Source organism: Dromiciops gliroides, chromosome 2, assembly GCF_019393635.1.
Source record: "Dromiciops gliroides isolate mDroGli1 chromosome 2, mDroGli1.pri, whole genome shotgun sequence".
Taxonomy (NCBI): Eukaryota; Metazoa; Chordata; class Mammalia; order Microbiotheria; family Microbiotheriidae; genus Dromiciops; species Dromiciops gliroides.
In genome coordinates, this window is record NC_057862.1 from 627,963,431 (window position 1) to 627,988,919 (window position 25,489).

Here is a 25,489-nt window from a genome sequence, read left to right on the forward strand (position 1 = left end):
CCATAAGAAAGGTTTTGAATATGTACAGAAGTGTATTGAGGGGGAAAAAAAGGCGAGAAGGGAGTATTTTTAAAAAGCAGAATAATGCTCTATATATAACTAACAAAATGCTAACCTTTGAGAGAATAAATCCTGCCAGACTGGAGGAGTGTGTAAAAGCAAATCCTCTTTAGCATCTGCATTATTTAAAAAGATCCTTTGTAGCTTGCATTGGAAAGGAACTATTCGATCCATGTGGACTTTAAGAATATGCAAAGAATCTTATCAAAAGAATATGAAGCACATGGTTAATAATGCAACATGACATGTTGCCTTTGCATTTTACAAAAGCATATTGGAAAGAACCTGGAAAACTTTGCCACAGGCCTCCTCCAGCCAAATATAGGCATTTGGCAGGATGGTCACATTTTTAACCTTAGTAAACTGGAATTGAAATCTAAGATTCAAAACCTTGAAATTCTGTGTTTCACCCAAAGGAGTCTGTCCTTCCACTTCTTCAACTTTCTTTGTCGTAGGAACATATTCCTTTGGCACTTATTTGAATCTTTGGTTGCCTCACCCATCCTTAATCTCCCACTCCATTTTCATCAATCAGCAACTATTTATTACTGGCCTACTCAGTAACAGGCATAGTGATAGGAACTGGAAATAAATTTGAAAATGGAACAGTCCCTCTCCACAAGTAGCTCTCATTCTATCTGTAGAGAAAGCATGTACACATCTAGGCAAATACAAAATCTGTACTTTTTTTCAAAGAATAGTTACACAGGAGGAAGCCCTTAGTAGGTGAGGGCTCAAGAAAGATGCCATGTGTTTGAAAGCAAGGTTGCCCACTCTTCCTACTATTATTTTATATAGTTCTAAAAATGCTAGCAAGAGCAAAAAAAAAAACACCAAAAAAGGCATAAATATAGGTAAAGAAAAGTTAAAATTATCCCTATGTCTTGATGATATGATTATATAAAGTCCTAGAAAATGAACAAAAATACTACTTGAGTCAGTAATAGTTTAAGTAAAGTTGCAGGCTACAAAATAAACCCTCAGAGATCAACAAAACTTGTCTGTAATAATAACAAAATGCAAGAAGCAAAAATTAAAAATAATGAAATCACACTGAAAATAACTATAAAATTCATAAAACACCTGGGGATAGACCTACCAAAGACTTGTAAAAATAAAGAACAGCTTAAATGTTTAGAGAAATACTCAGTGTTCATAGCTAGACTGTGCCAATATAATGAAAATGACAGTATTGCCAAAGTTAATTTATATCCTTACTGCTATAACATTCAAATCACTGAGGTGACACTTTATATAATTTAACAAAATAATAAAATAATTCATTAAAATAAGAGATGTGGATTTGATAAAAAGAAATACGCCTTAAATTATATTATAGATGAGCAGTCACAAAATCATCTGATATTGCTTAAAAAAATAGAGAGATAGATGAATGAAGCAGATTATGTAAGAGAGAATCAGAAACAATGGAACTCAATAACTCAATGTTTGATAAAGTAGAAAACATAAATTATCCAGGAAAAACTCCTTATTTGATGAAAAATCCTCTAGTAAGAACTGGAAAGCAGATTATTAGAAATCATTCTTAGACCAAAACCTAACACCATATTGCAAAATACATTCTAAATGGATATGTGACCTTAATATTAAAGATCATTATATAAGGGAAACATATAAAATACTTCTTATAGTTATAGGTAGGAGACTTATTTTTAACTAAACAGGAGATAGAGACAACTATACCAGATAAAATAAATAAATTTAATTACATGAAACTGAAAAGCTCATAACAGACAAGATTAATATATCTAGGATATGAAAGGAAGGGGTCAAATGGGGGAAAAATCTTTGTATCAAATTTCTCTGAAAAGGGCTTGGTATCTAAGACTATCTCTGCCTATTTATATCTCTGTCTCTATCTATACAGTCCCTAGGTGGTGCAGTAGATAGAGTGCTGGGCCTGTAGCCATGAAGACTCATCTTCCTGAGTTCAAATCTTGCCTCAGAAACTTACTAGCTATGTGAGCCTGGGTAAGTTACTTAACTCTGTTTGCCTCAGTTTCCTCGTGGAGAAGGAAATGGCAAATCATTCCACTCTTTGCGAAGAAAACCCCAAAAAGATCCATGAAAAGTTAGATATGACTGAAACAACTGAATGACAAAAATCTTTATCTACAGAGATATAGATATACACACAAAAACCACACATATATGTAGACATACATGTAGTCATTCTTCAATAGATAAAAGGTAAAAGAATATGAACAATTCTCAAAAGAAATCAAAATATTTAGTCATGTGAAAGAATGCCCTAAATAATAAGAGGAACATATATCAGAATCAACCCAAAGTTTGACCTCACAACTTGTCAGAAATGACAAAAATTTCAACAGTCAATTTTGGAGGGCTTGTGAAATAATAGGCATAGTAAAACATTATTGGAATAGCTGTGGAATGGTATAACCATTTTGGAAAGCAATTTGAAATTATAAAATTAAAGTGACTAAAATGTTCATAGTCTTTGAATCAGAAACTCCATTACTGGGTTTATACCACAAGGAAGCCACATATATATGTGTGTGTGCATATGTATGTATGTATGTATGTGTGTATATATAATCTCAGTACTTTTTGTGATAGCAAACAATTAGAAATAAAGTCAATACCCATCAATTGGGGAATAGCTAAGCAAATTATAATGAATGTAATGAAAAATCATTATACTATACAAAATTATATTTATGTGTGCTGAATATAGAGAAGCATGGGAAGATGAACATGAATTTATGAGAAGGGAAGTACACTGAGCCAAGAAAACAATGTACATGATAACTACAACATAGTAAATAGAAAGAACAACCACCTATCAAAGAAATTTAGAGTAAATTTATCAAAATTAGGAAGATCAAACAGGTGTTGAATGATGAAATACTAGAAGATAATCCTAACCCATCCCTTCATGGAAGTGGGATATGCTCTGGTATGAAACATTTCATATTTTCAGAATTTTTCAATGTAACAACCAAGTTTTTTTTTCTTTTCTTTTAAAAAACTGTTCCTTGTTTTATGAAATGACTCTCTGGAAGGGATAGTAGAGAAGAATACTTGGAATAAATATAATGATGTCAGAAGACATCATTAAAATTACTTAAGGAGAAAAAAGTAAAAGAGAAAGGCCCCTAGTGAGAGGTGACATTTGACTTTTGAGTTTTACCTTTTAGGGAAACAAGGGAATCTAAAAGACCAGTGTTAAAGGGGGAGATTCATTCCATGTATTTGGGATGCTCTTTAAAGAGTCATTTAAATGGGAAATAGAATATTGTGTGTGAAAAACAGCAAAATGGCCCCTTTGACCAGATTGTAAAATGCATGAAGGACAGTAGCATATAAGGCAGCTAGAATGATGAGTAGGAGTCAGGTTGTGAAGACTTTTATGTGACATGCATTGGGGTTTGTATTAGATGCTAGAGGTAATAGGGAGAGTTTATTGAGCAAGGGACTGCCATGGTCAGAACTATACTTTAGAAATTCAGCACTTAGCACAGTGCCTGGTGTATAACAGACTCTTAATAAATGTTTGTTGATTGATTATTGATTGAAATATCAATTTTACAGCCATCCAGAAGACGCATCTAAGAAGGGCAAGGAGTATGGAAATCAGTTAGGAGGTTATTTTGATAGTCCAAGCAAGAGTGAATGGGGCCTATACAAGGGTGATGGCTAAGAGGAAAGAAAAGTTTCTTGTCTGTTTTTTCCAAAATGGAGAAGAATTAAACCACTTTTAGTGCCAGGAGTACTTTTGCTGGACTAGAGAGAATCTTACTTGTTACCTAGAAGGAAAAATATGCACAAAAATGTGAATTTAATATTGCAAGAACTGAACCTTCCTTATTCTGACAAAGTAATCATGATAAGTAGTAAAGTTGTTGTTGAGTTATTTTTCAGTTGTGTCCAAGTCTTCATGACCCCATATGGAGTTTTTTGGCAAAGATATTAGAGTGGTTTGTTATTTCCTTCTCCAACTCATTTTATAGAGGAGGAAACTGAAGCAAACAAGGTTAAGTGACTTGCCCAGGGTCACATAGCTATTAAGTGTCTGAGGTCATATTTGAACTCCAGACCCAGCACTCTATCCACTGTGTTATCTAGCTGCCCTCAGATAATATTATTGGAAAACAGAAAAAATAAAGTTGATTTCACTTGTTGTACAATTGCTTTCTGTAATCTCAGCTGGTCATCCTTGCTTCTCAATAGTCTTTCTAAACTATTCTTCCTAGTTTTGTTATCTTATACTAACACCAGAACTGTTCAGAACTTTCTCCTTATTTTTGAAACCTTAGGTTTTGAAATTTTGGTGGTGTTGGTTTTGTACTTTGCTAATAGTTATTGAGCTCCTAAATCCCCCCCCTCAATTTAGCATAAAACCCAGCATAATTCAAAGCAAGAATCTGTTTTGTTTGATTATGCATATTAGTTACAAAGGTTCTGTTTTTCTTTTATTTTTAAAAGAGAGGGAGAGAAAATCAATTTTTTAGTTAATTGAAAAAAGAAAAAATCAATAAAAAATTAAAAACATATAAAAGAAGGGAAAAAAGATAGGTACCAGAGCATGAATATGAAAATCTGATATGATCTTGTACAGAGCATTTCAGAAGCAAGACAATTCAGAAGGAACTGAGACGAACTAGCAAAGAATGCTAAGAACATTTTGTTTTGATTTGGTTTTGTTGTAGTGTTTTTGGAGGTGAAGGGCTAATGGTATTGGAGGATCAAAGAAGAGATAGGACTACTCTTAGGTTGGATGGCACATGATAATTGATGATAGAGAGAAGACAAGATAATTCAACTCATTTTGCTTGTTTTATCTGCTAAGAAAAATATGTAGTCTGTGAAAGAACAAAAATGGCTAATGGAGAATTGAAACTCAAAATAAGTAAGATGATAATGACAGAACACCTAGTTGCCCTTGATGAGTTCAATTCATATGGCCAGACAGGTATATAACAGCCAGTGAAAGAACTTACAGACATGATTGTAGTTCTCTCTCTTTATCAGCTCACATCTGAAGTATTTGGCTTCAGTTCTAGGTTCCACATTTTAGAAAAAATGGTGAGAAGATAAAAAGCTGAAAGGGTTTCAAAGTAGGTCAGCCAGGATGATAATAGGCCTCCAGTTTCAAGATCATGCTTACAGGAAACTGGTTGAAAAAATTGGAGTGGTTAGTCTAGAGAATAAACATGATAGCTACCATCAGGTATATGAAGAGCTCTCATGTGAAAGAGGCATTAAATGTGATTGCTGAGCTTTTGTCAGTAATCTTTGAAAGATCATAGGGAGTGGCAGAGGATCCATAGGACTGGAGAAGGGAAACCTTCCTGATTTGAGAGAGAGAGAGAGAGAGAGAGAGAGAGAGAGAGAGAGAGAGAGAGAGAGAGAGAGCACGCAGATTTTTTTTTTAATACACCAAGCAGATGAAATTTATTTCAATACCTGGGAAAACATTTTGAACATATCATCAAAGCAATAGTTAATATGCATCGAGAAAAGGAATCCATGATCACTAAATAGTTACAATAGCTTCATTAAAAGTAGTTTATTTCCAGAACAACCTCAATTCCTTTTTTTGATAACTAGTCTAGTAAATCAAGAGAATTCTTTAAAACAGTTTACCTATATGTCAGGAAAGTATTTCAAAAAGTTTCTCATCCTCTTCTTAATGTAGAAATTTTCCATGTTAATTATATTTTTAAATAGAAACAACAAACACAGTGACCACATTTGATAATGTATGCAATATTCTGTATCCACAGTCCCTTCTCCTTCAAAGGAAGGAGGTATTTTCTCTTGTTCTTGGACTAGCTTGCTCATTAAAATTATTCAGCAGTAAGACTTTGCTTTGTGTTCTTTTCATTTATATTGTTATAGTCATAGTGTGTATTTTTCCTCCTCCTTTAATTCTTTGTTCCTACATTCATAAAAGTTTCATATTTCTCTGAATTCTTTATATTGCCTACATTTATGCTATAATGATAATCCATAGTATTCATGTACCATAATTTTAAGGCATTCCTCTATGAATGGGCATTCACATGTTTTCCCATTTCTTTACTACAACTAAATATGCTGTTTCAAATATATTTGTATAAGAGGGAATGTTCTGACTTTAACTCATTTGGGGTAGATGCTCAGAAATGAGCCAAGAGGTGTCACTTTCCATAATGGTTGGGAGTAATAGCTCTGCTAAGTGTTTATTAGTCTGCCTTTTTTTCCCACAGCCTTTCCAAAATCAGTCATGATCGTCCTTTGTCGTTTTTGAGAGTTTCTTTGGAGTATAGTGAAGCCTCACTTTCTTTTAAATTGTATTTATCTAATTGTGTTATTTGTAGCAATTTTCATGTGGTTGTTTATTTTGAATACTTTTTTTCATATTTTTTGACCACTATTTTTTGGAGTGTGAGTTTTGTTCTTGAATCATTGTGTTAATTCCCATTGTATTCTGGATGTCTCATTTCTATCAGATAGCTGATGCAAGAATTTTTTTTCTTTTGAGTTTGACAGGTTTGTCTTTCTTACTAGCCACATTATTTAGTTTCTATAAAAGCTCTTTACATTTTATGTATTTGAAACAGTCTGTTTTATGTTTTATGATATCCTCTGCCCTTTATTTGGTTAAAAATTCTCTCCCTATCCAGTTGGGAAAAGTACTAATTCTATGTCCCAAAGAGATCAAAGAGCAATAGGACCCATATATACAAATACACTTACAGCAACTTTTTTTGTGATGTGAAAGAACAGTTAATTGAGGGGTTATCTATAAACTGAGGACTGGCTGAGCAAGTTGTAGTATTTTAATTAGGTGGAATACTATTTTGCTATGATTGAATTTCAGAGAAACCTGGGAAGATAGAATGAAGTGATTCAAAGTGAAGGGAAAAGAACCAGGGTAACCATTTATACAATAAAAGTAATATTATCAAAACGAATGTGATGATCAACATGATTTTATTGGACTCATGATATGACATGTTACGGAATCCAAGTATAGACTGAGACATTTTTTTGGGGGGGCGGAGAGAGTTTGGCCACAGAAAATTCCTCGTGGGAATTTGATCTACTTTGTGATATGTATTTGAAGACAGGCAGAAAGGAAGGAAAGAAAGAAAGGAATGAAAGAAACAAAGAAGGAAGGGAGGAAGGAAGAAAGGAAGGAACCTTTTTAGATTTACCTCCATTTTTAAAGGACTTTTTATATTTAGGTCAATATGCATTTAAATCGCATTGTGTCATATGGTATAAGATAATATGCTGGTGTATATGTATCAGTTATGGTTTGGAATAAATACCTATGAATTCCCTTCCAACTTTTCTATTCTTCATTTATTATTCTAAGTATTGGGACCACTAAGCACCACATTTCAAAGACATAGAGTAGAATGTAATCATAGAAATATGATGAGGTCGGGGTGAGGGGAGGTGACTGAAGATTATATTCTATATTAGGATCAGCTGAAGAAATAGGGATGTTTAAATTTAGGTACTATCTCTCTCTATAAAAAGTTACTGCTTAGAATGGGTTTAGACTTTTTTCCCCCTTGACAAAATTGCTAAAAAACAAAAACAAAAACAAAAACAAAAAACAAGATTATCAGTAACATATTTCTATAGCACTGTAAGATTATAAAGCAACCAACACCCCTGCAATTTAGATTCTAAATGATGTGAAAACTGAACCTCAAGGAAGTGAAATATCCTGCTCAGGGAAGGGGGGAGAGAAAACATTTATTCTGTGCCTCTTATGAGCCAGACATTGTGCTAAGTGCTTTACAAACATCACATTTGATTCTCACAACAATCCTGGAATGTAGGTGCTAATATGATCCTCAATTTACAGCTGTGGAAACTGAGGCATGCAGAAATTTAGTGACTTGCACAGGGTCAGACAGCTAATAAATGTCCGAGGCTGGATTTAACAAGTCCTTCTGACTCAAGGCTCAGACTTTCATCTATCACGCCACCTAATTTGTGAGCATCACATAATTTGTATGTATCAGGAGTAAAATTGAGAATAAAAAAATTTGATTCCATATCAAGCTCCCTATCACAATTCTATAGAATGTAAGGGAAAATTTATTTAAAATTAGAGCTGTCCACTAATGAAATCATCTGCCTTGATATGTAATGAGCTCCCCATCACTGGTGCTCCTCAGGTAGATTGTATATAGATACTTGATGAGGAGATTTTGGGGGACAACTTGTTGAAGTATAGGCACATTAGGACCTGTAAGGCCCCTCCTTACTTTAAGACTTTATATTTGGGGGCAGCTAGGTGGCTCAGTGGATAGAGCACTGGCCCTGGAGTCAGGAGTACCTGAGTTCAAATCCAGCCTCAGACACTTAACACTTACTAGCTGTGTGACCCTGGGCAAGTCACTTAACCCCAATTGCCTCACTAAAAAAAAAAAAAAAAAAGACTTTATATTTGTATTAAGGTTTTGAGTATATTGAAGGCCTTAGCATTCTCCAACTATACTAAGAATAAAGATAGAAGAAATGGGCTCTGATTCATACAAATTGCTGATTATGAAGTAACTTGACTAGGCTCTGTGTTTGCGTGTCTAAGAGAGAGGACAGAGAGACAGAAAGAGACAAAGAGCCAGACAGAGACAGAGAAAAAGACAGAGATAGAGACAGAGTTGGATAGCCTCCAAAGGGGATGCTTTGATGGGCCACATTCATAAAGATGTGCAAGTGCTAGTTCATTTATCTTTATTTTTAAACATAATATTGTTAGCTTAAAATAATGCTAGCAACTAATCTTGAAGACCAGAGACAAGAAACAATTTATCAAAGATTTCACAGATAATTTCTTGGCCTGAGTTTTCTTATGCACAAAATGAAAAGGTCAGATTAACCCAAGAGATCTTAAACTGAGATCTATGAACTAAAATAATAATAATTACTGTATTTTAATAAAATGATTTTCTTCATAACCCTAAATATTTTATGTATTAACAATGATTCTGAGGAGTCCATGTGTTATCAGACTACAAATGAGTCCATTGTAGAAAATAGGTAGAGAAACCCTGGATTAAATTATTTTTTAAATCCCCTTTGAGCACTAACAGACTTAATCCAGAGGATCAGATGCCTTTTTTTTTTTTTTTGAGAAAAACCGCTCCACTCCTTGACCTATCTTGGGGTGGGAGGGAGAGGAGGAAAGAAGAAGGGTATAAACATTGTGTAGTAATTACTTACTATCAGGACACATAACTTGAAATATATAGCATAATTCGGACAAATTCACAGCTTTGAGTTTGATTTGCTTCATACTTGTGTATGAGTAGGAAACTAAAGGAGTGACATTTAATGTGACACAATAACAATTCAATTAAATTAGATTTAACAAATATTTATTAGTGCATTTTATGTCTAATACATTGGAATGAGGAAGAAGCAGAAAATAAGATCTCTTCTTTCAAGGAGCTAACATTCAAATGGAGAAGAGCAGAGATAAAATTTACAAGTATAATACTACAAGGCAGAACATAAGTGCAAGGGATAAATCCAAAGCGCTATTGGAAATTTGAGTATAGGAAGATCAGGGGGAGTATCTTGGACAAGAATATCATTGCAGGGGGAAAAAATTGTGATAATATTCTAGTTGTGGGTCTATGAATTAGTTCAAAACTAACTCAAGCTTGGGCTATTTTAAAGAAAAACATACCACTTAATCTTCATCAGGGGCATTGTACACAGTTATGAGAATCACAGATTAAGAAGGGTATTGATGAGTTAGTTACTGAGTATCCAGAGGAGGATAAACAAGATGGTGAAGGGTTTTGAATTCATGTCATATGAGGATCATTTGAAGGAGCTGAACATCTTTAGCCTAGAAAAGGGAAGACTCATGGGAACATAATAACTGTGGTCAAGAATGAAAGCATGCCATGTGGGAGAGAAATTAGTCTTACTCTATTTGGCCCCAAAGGGAAGAACCAAGAATAATGGGTAAAAAAACATTTCAGACTTAATAGCAAGAAAACATATATACTTAATGCATATACACACGCACACACAGACAGACTGTTGCCACCTCTGCCACTGCTGCCTCCACCACCAAAAACAATAGTAGCAATGACATCAATAACAACAGCAACAATATTTTTTCTTTAATAATTAGAACTGCCCCAAAGTGAAATGGCTTGCTTGGAAAGATGGGGTGGGGTGGGTGGGTGTTCCCCTCCTTGGATATTTTCAAAGAAAACATTCTGTCTTTTCTGTTTAATACATAAGAAGCCTCATGCAACTTCCATGATCCTATTTCATTCTCAATGTTCCCTGTTGAGAAAGATTTTCTTGAGGAAAAGAAGTATCTGTACATTCCATTAGCTACAGGACTTTCAACACACCCCTTATCCATTTTATACAACTTTGGTTTAGATCAAGACCTAATGAGGACAATATAGGCACAGGTCATCTCTTAGACCTACAATACTCTCCTTTCTCAATGCTACCTCTCAGAATACATCTTTATCTTCAAGACAGCTCAGGTGACACCTTGTTCTTCTGTGAAGCCTTCTCTAATTCTCCTCAGCTGAAAATATGTCTCTGTGTGTGTTTGTGTGTGTGTGTATGTGTGTGTGTGTGTGTGTGTGTGTGTGTGTGTGTGGCATCATTCTTTTCACATTCACATATATTCAAATAGATCTGGGATCTCATAAATGTAGCAGTTCCTTTTAATATTGCAGGTCAGCTCCCATCCCGTCCATGCCTGCCCATTCTTTATGACTCTTGTCTATAACTTCAGATAAATTCAGAAATGGCAGCTGAAGATCATCCACCAACTATACTCTAGGCATTCCTTGATTTCTACTGATACCTTGAGTCTACCAATAGAGTACATGGACTATCCATTTGTTAGGCCTCTTATTATTTTATTTTTACTCATATGTTTCTTTATTAACAACCTTAGTTCCACTTCTGATAGGTAATTCTTATTTGTAGTGTTATAGTATGTCCATGCCCATCATATACCTTTCTGTGAAACAAAATATTGCATGTAGTAGGCACTTAATAAATGTTTTATGGATTGAATTACAGCTTTTTCCCAGGCCCTTTTTTTCCCCTCTTAGATTTCCTGGGAATCCACATCCTGCCATGTGGCCCATTTGAAAAATGAAAACTAAACCGCCACTTCCTTGTCAAGGAGGATATTTCTTCTAATAGTGATTCAGTGCAGTTGATAGGCCTATATGCCAGGATAGATGTGTGGGGAGTTTTCTTCGAAGCATGTGTCAAATTCATACCCATGGAAAAATGGATGTTTTGAGGTTAATCTTGCAGCAGCAAAGATCCAGAGTCAAACTGCAGTAGTGAGTTTTCCCTGGAAATTCATGCAGAATGCCAGCCACAAAAGCAAATGAAAAAGTAAAAACCTTGCAGGATAATGTTTCTTCAAAGCATCGACTGTTGGTTTGTGATAAATCGAGCCCCAAGTAATACCCAGGAAATATCACCACCAGAATTCTCTGTTTGCGTTTTCATTTGAAACTCTTTTTTTGTTCCTTTGTCAGGGCTACAACAAACTCATTTAGCTGGTGACTATAAATTTGACATGGTGCCATTTCTACAAGAAAGACGCTATTCTAGTCCAAGTTGATGTTGATCCTAATTATAATAATATAGCTGTTGTATTTCCAACTGTAGCCAACAAAATAATCACTGTTTTCACATCAGAGTGTGCTAGTGTCGCTGCATATATGAACACTTGGCTATCAAGGTGAATTCCATTTTTAATAAACCCAATTTTTCCCACTTAGTTGGCCTAAGCCATGATCCTGCAACACTAATGACATCCTGATTAAGTGAAAGCTGCCGATATGGAGCTCGGATTTTAATTAATGAAGATCTGTAATGTGACTTCCCTTCCCCCTCCCCCACCCCCCACACACTGGAGGGATTCATTCGACTGGCAGTAGATTCCATAGGGGTTTGCTCCAAACCAGAGAAGCAGCACCACAGACAGAGTTAGCAATCAAAGATTTTACGCTGCCAGAGTGAGCTGGTTTCAGTTTGCTGACAAACTGAGATGAAAGGCCTTCATAAAAGTAAGATGTTTGTGTTTGGGTAGCCTGGTTCTGTGAGCCGGGCTATACTTTTTTATGAGCAAGTCAGTGTGCCGATTCTGAGCATTATTCAGAAAGAAAAACACTGACAGGGTAGCAGCTAGTAAGAAAACAAAGATCTTGCTTGGTGCAGATGGAGATGCAAGGTATGCATGGGAAAATCTTCAATTCTTATGACTTAAAGAACAAGGTTGTTCATTCCCAAGTCCCATTTATTCATGTACTATATTCAAAAAAGCACACCCTCCTTAGCTTTGCTTTTTAGACTCCTCTTCCTTCAAGACTTCATTCAGGTATTATTTCCTCCATGAGGACTTCTTTTATCCCAGCCAAGACTCCCTTGATTGATACCAAATAAAAATGTTTTTCCTCCTCTTTTCCCCCCAGAATCAGTATAATATATTTGTATAAATTTAAATAGGTGAATATTTCTATAAATTCATTGTAAATTACAGCAAATTAAGGTAATTTCTTCTGCCTTTCCTAAAGGGATGGTTTTCCCAATGCTTATAGTATGTGGGTTGCCTCTCCATCTTTATATCTAGTTGGGTAGTGCGATCCTTTAAATTGAACCAGTTCCTTTGCTCTTGAGCAAGCATCTTTGGTACCCAAAATGTACATATCCACTTTTTTCTTTCAGTTTTTATACCACAATTATTTATTTTAATTCAAGTCCCCAAGTGACTTCTCATTTCCATAATTCTTGAGCCCCTTATACTTATGAAACCTCCATGAGGCTTGCTCTTACCGGGAACCTGAGGAACCAACATTCTTATGTGCATTACACCTGTACCAAGCTTTCCAGACATATTAAACCACTTCTTTTTACACTATTTACACTTCAGTCCACTGCTTTGTACTGTTCTTCATGCACAACATTCTCTCTCCAGACTCTGTATCTTTACCTATGCTTTTCTCCATGCCTGGAATAGACTGCATTCTCATTTATACATCTTAGAAGCCTTAGTTTCCTTGGAAGATCAGCTTAAGTTTCATGTTCTACATGTGGTCAATTTTTATTTTCACAACTATAACAACTTTACTCTTTTGGACTTATGTTTAGGCTTATAAAGTATATACATTTATGTATGTATATACTGTTCCTCCTGATGGGATCTAAGTTCCTTGCTTTAAAAAAAACAACAAAACTATAACAATTTTATGTCTCCAGCACTTAACATAGGGCCTCATACATAATAGATATCTAATTGTTGATTGAGTGATTTGTATATGTATATATAAATGATAAAGCTATAGATATAAATACAGAAATATATAAATATGTATTAGAGATGGATATAAAGTGATAGATTTATATAGTTATAGCTATCCAGATAATGATAGATAGATTTAACCATAGATAAATAAATATATAGGTTTAGATCTAGAAAAAGATATATAGACAACAATAAATCATACAATGCGATAGATAGATAGATAGATAGATAGATAGATAGATAGATAGATAGATAGATAGATAGATAGATAGATGATAGAGATATATTCAGCCATACTCTTTTAAGTCCTTTAGGACTGTTAGTCATTACCACCTGGATGCTCAAAGGTATAAGAAATGAAACATACAGGGGCAGCTAGATGGTGCAGTGGATAAAGCAAGGGCCCTGAATTCAATAGGACCCAAGTTCAAATTCAGACTCAGACACTTGACATTTACTAGCTGTGTGACCCTGGGCAAGTCACTTAATTTCCATTGCCCCACAAAACAACAAACAAAAAACAAACAAATGAAACATACCCAAAATATAAATAGTTACCTTACGCTATAAACTAACCCCTCTGGCAAAACCTGTTCTCTTGAGGCCACCACAACTCTTCCTTATTGTCCAGACACTCAGAATTTTTCCCAATTATTCTTTCATTTTCACCTGCCCCTTGTACAAAAAAATGCCAAATCTTATTGTTTCTATCTCTATAGTAATGGCATTCTCATATCCATCCCCCTTTTCTCCCCATACACACATCTTTATGTGAGAATTTTGTCTCACACCCTTATCTAATCTGAATGGAGTATAACAAGCTTCTTTGTTAGACTTTCATCTTCCAGTCTAACTTCTCCCCACTGCCTTCTGCAAAGTTGGCAAAAAATCTTTCTAAAGAACAAGCCTGACTGTGTCATTACATGGCTCTAAAAACTTCAATGGGTCCTTATTGCCCTCAGTACAAAAACACAATCTTATCCGTTTGATATTTAAACCCTTCAGATTAACCCCATTTAGATATTGTACATCTCAGACAATATGTCATGCTATTATCTCTTCTCCTAACCCTACCCCATGAAATGACAATTTATTTATAATACTCTTTTATTACTATTTTATATCTACTTATTTGTGTGCATGTAGTTTTCCATGATAGAATATAAGTTCCTTAAGGGGAAAGACATCTTTTTTTTATCCTTGTATCTCCCACAGTAGCACAGTGCCTGCCACAAAGTAAATCCTTAATTAATGATGTCCACTGATTACTGAATATAAAGATGCTGAGTTCATCTTTATTCAACCTGCTGGCGATTTGCTTTTTCCCTGGAATGCAGGTAAGAGATAAGACCCTCATCATACTTTTACAGAGCATTTGTCTATTTATTATCTCTCCTGTGTCCCTATTACCTTTTTCTTTCAATTATACTTACCTGTATTCAAATTATATCAACATGGGTAGAATGCAAACTTCCTGAGGACAGAGACTGTGACACTTTTCACCTCTGTGGCCCTAACTCCCAGCACATGGTATTGTGGGCAGTAGGACCTTGATAAACATGTGATTCAAGGTTGCTAAAGCAACAACATCAGATGAGAATGTAAGAATATATCCTTTCAGATGGAAAGGAGGAAAACAAAATAGAAGCACTCTGACTACATTTTGAAGACAAATGCATTTCTGGCTTTCTCCCATGCTCTTCCAACTTTTGATCTGACAGTTTGATCTGATCATCTCATTATTTGGTAGGCACATTTCCAGAGACAGTGGATATGATGTCATTATAGACAAATCTTTTTTTAATATTCACATTTATTTTAAGGAATGGAAACAAGGTACTCAAAGTATGACACTGATACTAAACACTTAAGTCCAGAAATAACTGCCTTTGTTATTTTATCCACACCCTCCCCAAAAAGAGCCCTTTCCACAATGAGACTCTTATTGCTTACAAATTCCACATGTACCCCCAAGTGGTACAATCTATAGAGTGGCACAGATGTTGTCATGGCAACCTTTTTTGGTTGTTGTTGAATAGCAAGGCAGTAATTTCAGGTGGCCTGTATAACTTGTTGACGTGTAAATTATTGCCTCCTTGAAACTGAAGGAACTCATTTTGGTTGTTTTAAATGTATCATACAGAGCTTGAGATTTGCATGTGTGTATGTATGTTGTTTATATGTATACATATACAAACATGCAGATATATTTGTGAGTGTGTATGTATATATGTGTGTGCATATATATATGTATATGTGTATACATACATACATATATATACACATAAGTTTGGGTTTTAGGAAAGAATGTCTCTCGATTATTCACTGACATGAATGACAATAGCTTGCTTATTCAAGTCTACAATTATTAGATTCCATCAAGTGTAATGGCTTGGTGGGCTTACTGGGAAGAATGAGAAGTAAAAAGTAAAGGTGAAATCCTTCAAGCAGTTGCTTCTCCAGATCCCATGAATTGAGAGGCAGCTTGAGTTAGTGGATAGGGCAATGGACTTGGACTCAAGTCTTCCTGGGTTTAAATCCTGTCTCCTATACGTAATAGCTTGGTTATCCTGGGCAAGTCATTTAAGTCTCTGCCTGAGTTTCCTGAGGAGGGAATTGAACTTGAGGTCCTTTATAACTCTAAATTTATCCTATGAAAGGGGTTTGGATTTGGGAGAACTGTATTTTTCCCTTGTTTCTGACCCTTATGAATTATATATTTTTGTGTGAGTGGCAGAACCTAAATTTCCTTATATCTATCTCATATACATATATATATATATATATATATATAATATCTATCTATTCTGTCTGTCATAATATCTGTGAGCTCCAGATTGGTTGGTTTATTTGCTGAATTCTCAAGCGTATTTTAAGATTTACATATTTATGATGTTAATTCATGAAAGATAGCTTATGATATATAATTCTGGCTATGATGACATGTCTTATACAGTTATAATTATTACTATTCTTGTTACTCTGATTCTTATTACTAGCCATTCTTCTAAAATAGGCTGTGTGCTCCCTTCACTCCACCAAACAAAATCCTCCGTTTTTCAAAAGGCCCAAGTCAAACAAGTATTTTTTTTTATTCTTGTCATTTAATATGTAAATGCTAAATATCAATACATTGCTTTTTTTAAATCTGTGGATGGAAGATTAAGTATGAATTAGTAAAAAGGAGACACTAAACTTTAATTCTTCCTCCTCCCTCCCCCCTAACTCAGAGCAGACATTTTTTCTCCAACCATACTATAAAGAAAAGAAAAAGAACTGATTACCTGACTTGCTTTATTCATCAACTCTGTTCAAATTGCTTTCTAGGAAAATGGGTCCACCCCCTTTCAGGAACTGCCTGGTCTCAGCTAACTAGCAAAGTCATGTCAAGATTATAATAGAAGCACATTGACCTTCCTTTCTATTCACACTTGACAATTTTTGAAAAGTCAATAGTATGAGAAGTATAGCTAGAATATGTTTAAGGAATAATGATAATAATAATTTATGTATAGACATACATATGAATATACATATGCATGTATATGCAGAATTATTATTATCCTTATCCCTTAAACACATTCTAGTTATGTATATACATAAATTATTATTATCATTATTCCTTAAACACATTCTAGTTATACTTCTCATATATATGTATATATATATATATATATATATATATATATATAAAATAAACTTGCTCAACATTTTACTTTAGAAACTTATTTTCTAAGGCATTTAAAAGGCAAAGATATCTAACATGGGCATGGGGCTTTTACAAAGTCCTAAGTGTTGCTCACCACATGCTGACCACATGTGCCAACTTCCTGCTTTTACTGAAATTTTGCTAACAAGTTCTCAATATCCCCAAATTCAATTTATTATGCAAACAGGCAAATTTTTAACAAAGTCCGGCAAGTAGGCACCACTGAAAATGAATCCTGACATTCCCTGGTTCTGTGGACAGGCACATAAATGGGAAAGATAGGCATATTGTAACCATATTTTATTCTGGTGTGTTTGAAGGTGTAAACAGTTTTGTAAGTTAATGAAACATTTCAGAACATTTAAAATAATGCCTCAAAAATAAATCCCAAACTTTCTGGAACAATTAAAGCCTTCAAAAGATACATTTGAAGATGCGGATGTTATTGGTTCACCCATGAATCATTCTAATGAACATCTGTAATGTGTTTTGGATGGGGGTAAAGAAGGATATTGTATGAAAATGCGTAACTATACAATCTCAAAGATGTTTACTATGCATAGGAGAAAGCTTCCTTCTGCGCAATACCCAGACAATAGACCAGTCTGGCAGCCTACATCCTTTTACAACAGTATAATGAAGACGATTGGAGGCCTGGTTGTGGAAACTAATAAGCTGCATATTTTACAGTTTTATGTGCATAAATAAATGGTTTGAGAAGCAGAATGCAGCTTTTCTGCTATGTTAGAAAAAGAGAAACAAAATTTCTTGCTCATAGTCTGCTTTTCCCTAGCAATCAAGACCTTGCTAATCTATTACCTATGGATTACAATTTTGTGAATGGGCTAAGAAAGGCCACAATGAATCTGATTCTCAGGCTGAGAGACCTTTCAAATACAAAACCATGCCAGTAGATGCTGTGTAGGTGTTCTATTTGGGCAACTTCAAAGTATTTTCTCTTTCCAAAGGCTACAAAAGTAGGTATAACAAAACCCCAAAATACTAGGTGTGTCTGTGATGAATTACAATTTCTGAGAGTAGTGTTTCTAGGTAATTAATATTCAGTTTATTAATTATGGATAGCAAATAATCAATAATTTGATATCAGTTTTTCCTCTTGGGAAGCAAAAGATCTCCTCTGGAGAATAGAGAATGCTTATGGAGATTTAGAAAAAGAGGTATTCCTGAGGGTAAACATCAACTCTGATTTGTTAACAATTAATAAGGGGACGAACATCCATTAATGAGGAGGTAGACAAAATTTTCTTCACCTTCTCCTGAGGAGGACATGGCTTGATGAGACTCAGCTGCCTAAAGCTATCTGGACAAAGGAATCTATCTCCACCCAGACCACTTATGTAATTGAACAATAGGCTGGAAGTAACCTAGATTAGATTCTCTTTACCCTATGATCAACAATAATATTTTCCAGTGGGGTAGGGTCTAGCGCAAGATCAAGGAGAATGTTGATCCAATCTCTCATCAACCTAGTCCCTCAGAAGCTGCCTTGATCTATTCTTTAAGTGAGGAAATAGAAAAGGGAAAAAAAAACCAGGATTCCACCCCCATATTTGTAATTGATTATTAACAATCATTTCTCTCATAAAATTATATGGTTTTCATAACCATATTCCTGACTTGTCTGGTATTGTCCCAGTTTCAGATTTCCTGTCCCATGGTCCCATAATTTATGTTTCCTCATTGATGTGTATGTTATCATGAGCATAGACATTCCCTTTCCTTAATGGATCAACCATTCATCCATTCCTTTCCTTCCTTGATAACATGTAAACTCCTTGAGAGTAAAGATTGCTTGAGTTTTTTTTATATTTGTATCTCCAGACCCTAGCATACTAGCACATAGTAGGTACTTAATAAATACAATTCTGTGTAATTGTAGAACTAAGAACTATGTGATTCCTAAGACTTATTTATATTTTTTAATCTCTTTCAGTGGGTATAATGACCGCTCAGATGTAGTCTGTCACAAAGACTATAATCAAAGGCTTTCTGAACTGGTATATGCTCTCAGAGACTGTACTCCCTTGACAAGAACCAAGGGTAATCACTATACTTTAATGAAGCTTTGAAGTAGACATTTTGAATTTTCCACATTTGTCATCAAAATGTTCTAGAATTTTCAATATTTTCATAGGATCCAAATTTCAGAGCCTTTTTAGGACCAAAATTGTCTCTACACCATAAGCCATAATTGATCACCTGATCTCAGCCTTAAGAGCTCAAATGAAGGGGAATTTACTATCATTAACCATATACAGTTCTTCTTAGGAGATTTTTTTTTTTACACTAAATCTAAATTTCATGTTAGCAGCTCCCACTCATTGTTCTTACTTCTACCTTCTAAGGCCAAGTACAAGAAGTCTAATCACTCTCCCACAAGGCAGTACTTTAAGTATTTAGACAACTATCATGCCCACTCTGGACAGTTAGGTGTTAAGTAATGTGTCAGGCTTAGAGGTAGGAAGACTCATATTCCTGAGTTCACTAGCTGTGGGACCCTGGGTAAGTTCTTTAAATTTTTTGTCTCAGTTTCCTCATCTGCAAGATGAAGGAAATTTTAAATCATTCCATTATCTTTGCCAAGAGAATCCCAAATGCAATTACCAAGAGTCTGACACAACCGAAAACAACTCAACAACAACAAAAACATGCCCACCCTAAATTTTCCTCTTCTTAAAGTTAATTTTTCCAGTTTTTCCAAGTAATCATTATTTAGTCTTGCCCCTACTCCTTTCATTTTGTTGTTCTATTCTAGATATGTTCTGCTTTAGCAATGTCTTCCTGAAGAGGTATTTAACTGAATATGATACCATAGAAATAACCTCATCAGCGCAGAGTATAACATATATTTTATACTTTGTCCCAGACATGATGTTCCCAATTTAGCTTAGGACAACATTAAGATTTTTTGTTTGTTTTCACTGCCAATTCAAACTGTTAATGCATATGATGTTTTGAGTTCACTGAAATCTTCATATCCTAGCCACATCTAATAACTATAATGCTTTAAAAAAAACTATCATGTAGAATTTTTTCATTTATTCTTATTAATTTTATTGTATTAAATTAGGCTCATTATTCCAGCCTGTCAAAATAAAATTTGGATGCTGCCTCTATTATCTAATGAGTTAGCTCTCCCTCCTAGCTTTGAATTATATTCAAATTTTCCTTGCTATTTATGCCTTCGTGCATGTTACAGATAATACTATTAAAAACTACAGGAATAGATCCTTTGGAAACTCCATTAGAGAACTCCTTTTACATTGACTTAAACCTAATCGCTCTTTGGATTCAATAATTAAACAGTCCTAAATTCACCTAACTGTACCATTTAGCACCTATGCCCTATTTCTTTCTACCTCTTGTTTATAAACTTAACAATTATTTTGTAATTATTAAGTGAAAGAATCAGTTCCAAGAGGATTACAATGATACTTTGACATGCATATTTTGAAAGAGTTGGCTATACAAAGACCAAAAAGCAACACCACACTAGAAGTCCACTAAATTGTCTTTGCTAGGCATGTCTGGACTTTTTGATTTGATTTGGTCATAGTAATTGGGAATTTTTTTCCCTTTGTTTTTAAAAAGGACCAATGACATAGCAAGGTAATGTCTTGATTTGTGGATAAATTGAATTTTTGTGAGTCAGAGTTACACAAAGTCAGCCTCACACTGTCTTCCACAGTCATCGAAGTCCAGTGGCAAGACAAAAGTCAGGATGACTGGCCTGGGATGCAGCAGATGATCTTGTTGTCTTTGATGTTTGACCAAGCTCTCAGTGTTCCAAAGTGCCTGCTTCAGCCACATTCATGATCACTGGAACAAATTGTTCTTCCATGACTTCCACTGGGGGGAAGTCGTCACATGCTTAGGACAGCCATTCCCCTAATGGGTTTGTGGCCAATTGATTACCCTCAATCTTGTTTAGGTCATCTGCCAAAATGGTTTATGAGGGCGGGGCCAATGCACATATTACAGCTTCTTGGAACCACAGGTGAAAGTTGAGTGTGTTAAGGGCTAAAATTCTAGCTAGTCTTTCTAAAATATCTAATGAGTGGTTGCCAATAAATTATAAGCTTTAGTAAGAGTTAGGCTTTTAAGCATTTATTAAGGAGAATAAGAATTTGGTAAAGAGAGAGAGAAAGGCATACATTCATCTATCTATTAAAGGGAGGGAGCATTCCTAGCTCCGCTCTCCGCCAGAATCCACAGGAAAGAGACCAGTCAGAGTGCCAGGCTCCCCCTTCTTCCTCCTACAAGCAAACGTCACTTTCTGACACCAAAGAAAAGATGCATGGTCTTGCCCTCAAAGACTTTCACCTCATGGCGGAGCTTTTCTACAGTAAGTCTCCAGCAGGTGGCGTCATTCCAATCATTACAAGTATCCAACTGGATACCCAAAGTGGATAAGCATCACTGAAAAGGGCATGGCAAGGGGACAGGTAGGTGGTACAGTGGATAAAGCAACAGCCTTGTATTCAGGAAGACCTGAGTTCAAATCTGGCCTCAGACACTTGACACTTACTAGCTGTGTGACCCTGGGCAAGTCACTTAACCCTCATTGCTCTGCAACAAAATAAATTTTAAAAAAAGAAAGAAAGAAAAGGGACATGGCAAGCCCTCATACCAAAGGTGCTGGTCCTCCTTGAACATCCAAATACCTGTCATAGTAATTAGAGTCATCTTAAAGGAATTCTGGTAAGTCCCTATTCTCCTCAGGTACCTTGTGTTGAGAATTATTTATCATTTTTCTCTTAGATGGGCTATGCTAATATGAGAGAAGAAGGAATGGTTCAAATCACAAAATAGTCAGCAAGTTTAGTCTGGATTAAACTTTGGGGTCAAAGCCTGGGTCTACACATTCAAACTGAATTATAAAATTGAAAATATTCCTCAGAAGAATCAGATTTCCCTTCTCTGTCTTCACTTCAAAATTGCTTTTGTATGAAATATCCAGCAAGCAAAGTAGATAGAACATTGGACTTGGAATCATGGAGACATGTTAAAATCCAACCTCTGGAAACCTTACTAGCTGTGTCACCCTGGGCAAGCAATTTCGCTCAGCTTCAATTTACTTATTGGTAAAATGAGGATAATAATAACACCTACATTACAGAGTGGTGGTGATTATCCAGTGGATCAACCTATATAAAGCCTCTTGCAAACTTCTAAACACTATGTAAGTGCTAGCTATTATAATGAGAGAACCGTGGTTAGGATATTTTGCTTATTGTTAGTGTATTTTTTTTCACATTAGGATATTGGAGGTCTCAGTTCTCTCTTCAACTTTGCTTGTTTAGCTAGAGCTTTTGATACACTAGTATGTCCCTTCCCTTTCTACATAAGAAAGCCTGCATTTGTCTCATCAATGACTCCTTCTTTCATCAATATTCATACCTACCAAGGTGAATTGCCTCCTTTCTACTAAACTATTAAGCTATTGAAATTTGAAGGTCCCCAGGCAAAAGAAGCAAAATTGGAAAATCACTATACAGTTATATTTGCAAGAAAATGAAAAATCACTTCATTGTTTGCTAACTTGCCTAGGACATCCCATATTGTATATACACTGTAATTGTGTCTCTCTGTGTGTTATTAAAATGTGCAGAAAAAATCGGAAATACTTGCTTTTTGTCAGAGTCAAAGAACTATAAATTGTGGGAGGAAAAAACACAAAAGATCATCTTCTGCATATCTCTACCTCCAGGCAGGCAAAGGAAGGTATTCTTATTCCTGTGTTACAGATGTAGTCATCAAGTCTGGTTAATTTGATTGGTCCCCCCCACCCCACCCCTATCCTACAGCTAGTATATATGCTGACAGATATACAGTATAGAATGCTAGAAAGATAATCTACATTGTCATATTCCTTAAAATTTTTCACTCAAAGCGGCAGATAGGGGTTTCCAGAGGGCAATGACCAATGTCCTTGATATTATAGGGGTTACCTCGATTATAGATGGGAGTTTCTAATCCTCATCATGTCCCACCAATGGGCTTTCCATTGGTTATCAGAAATATACAACAATGCTGTAAAGATAAGCTAAAATTTCTGTGTTCTTTTGTCTCATATATTATGAGGTATCAATTAATCCCCCCTCTTCCTGGTCTGCAGGGAGGGGAGATGAGTGTTCAAAGTAAGTATACAGAGCTTGGATATGTGCTGTAAACATATCCTAGAAGCAAAATAGCCAGGAACTAAAGTAATAAGAATGTGTTTGCAGAAGTCCTCTTGTAGTCTGTTTTGCTGTCAATAAACTAGAACTAGCTTAATAGTTCTTGTCTTAGATCAAGTGCAATACCTAAGCAACTTGGGAATACCTGGTAAACCACCAGACCAACCAGCAGGTACTTGGGTCCCCCAAGGCTTCTATGTCTTAAGTTGCCATGGTGATGCCTGTGGCCATGGAAAACACTCAAGCTATACTAAGTAAATTTCTATCAACACAAGGCTTGTAATGCCATCTCCTTGGAATCCAAAATCTAGCTCTTATTCTAAGAATATGTCTGTATCAAAGAATTAAATTTATTTCTAAAGAGATATGTATTTTTAGCTTGTTTTCTAAATGACTTTTCTGTATTTCCATGATCCTTGATTTCATCAATTGGGTGTGCCCTCCATTTTAACATGGATTGCAGGCTCCTTATGCCTTGGTAAGTACTTTTTCATGAATTCTCATGGGCAAAATAGTTATCATCTCATGGTCATCTCTTTGATGATGAATCTTTTTACATTATCTAGGCTACTACTCAAAAAGCAAGCACAGAGCTCATTGAGAGACCTATACTCCAAGATTTTCCACCTTGGTAGCACCTATAGAGCATGTGTTCTATTGGTATAAAATTCCAGATCCCCACAGTACCAACTCAATGAAATGAAGAGGCAATATAGCAGAGCTTTAGGGTTAAATCTGTACTACTAATTACTTTTATTTTCATAAGCTCAATGTCTTTGAAATTTCCTTGAGAATGGTGCATTATTCCAGTCCTTTCCTACCTATAAGGCTGGGGGGAGGGGAGCAGGGAATGCATCTGGACATAGATGCCAGCATATCTATCAGGCTTTCAACTGAAAAAGACAGCTACTGAAAAGAAATTAAAAGTTTAACTTCACTTTGAAAGGTAAAATTAGACCAATGTAAATTCAAAAGTATTTACTCTAGAACATTCTTTGCCTCCCACCCCACCCAAACTACCTCCTAATCAAGTTTTACTTGCTTGCTTCCTAGCACAGATTTCATCTTGGTTTTCAGACCCACCTAAATTTTGATTCTCAAATTAATGACTGACAAGGTACTTTTCAAAATAATACTTCAAATACACACATACACAAACACACACACACACACACACACACACACAATTTGGCCTATTCTTTTTAAATATCTGAGTTTACTAAGAAATCTTTTTCAACTAAAAATCTGGATAAATATACTTGACTTAATTATCGTCTTCAAACTTGCATCTATAGCAAGGAATAATTGGAATCAGAAAGACTTGGGTTCGAATTCTACCCCTTTACGCTTAACATTTGAATGACAGGGCAATTAAATTTAACCTCCCACCGATTCAGTTTACTTATCAGTAAAATGAAAATTAAAATAGCTCCTATCTCACAGGGCTCTCCTGAGGGCCAGTTGACATAATGTAGGTGAATAAAGTCTTTTGTAAACATTAAAGAGTTATGGCAGTGTCTATTGTTGTTGATGTTGTTCTGGACCTGGCCCTTGGAATACAAAAATATATAAAATTGGGTCTCATATTTTTAGGCATTTGCTATTTACTTGGCGAGACCATCTCATCAAAACAGGCAGTAGAATTGTAACTGAATTTTTTTACCTCAAGCAAAAACAACTGAGCCTTTTGGTGGGGCACTGATGACTGTCTGGTTATAAGTCTCCCAAGGAAAAGTAGCAACTTCTGAAATAACAGGGCTGAGCCATTAGGCCCCATTGTGATAATGGGGATGATATTCACCCCAGGGAGGAAACCATATCTCCCCACATACATACGTACCCTGGAACAAAATCCTCTACACCTCCAAATTATGACTGAAGAGCAGATGGCCCAACTGACTGACTTGCTGAGGCTTTCCTTAAATAATTAAATTCTTCATTGTGAGAAGCTCATAGTATATTGATTTACATGGTCTTTGGTTGGGAATTAATAGGTTTGGGTCAAATGGAATCACAAAATTCCACCATCCTCAAACCCAATTTGTTTTTCTTTTCAATAGCAATTCAAAAGTATTCCACACTACATGTTCAAAAAAAAATGGTGCTTGAGGCTTTAAAGAACTTGTGATTATTTCCAAGTTTTTACAAGTAGAAAGAATAACTTTAGCCTGAATGGATGAAAAGTGATCCACCCCCCTTCCTATACACTGCTTATTA

The 25,489-nt window shown here is 35.4% G+C and overlaps 1 protein-coding gene across 1 annotated transcript in view; it reads right to left on the minus strand.

The window, feature by feature from the left end:
* CDH8 (cadherin 8) overlaps positions 1-25,489 on the minus strand; it is a 526,134-nt gene that overhangs the window by 293,746 nt on the left and 206,899 nt on the right.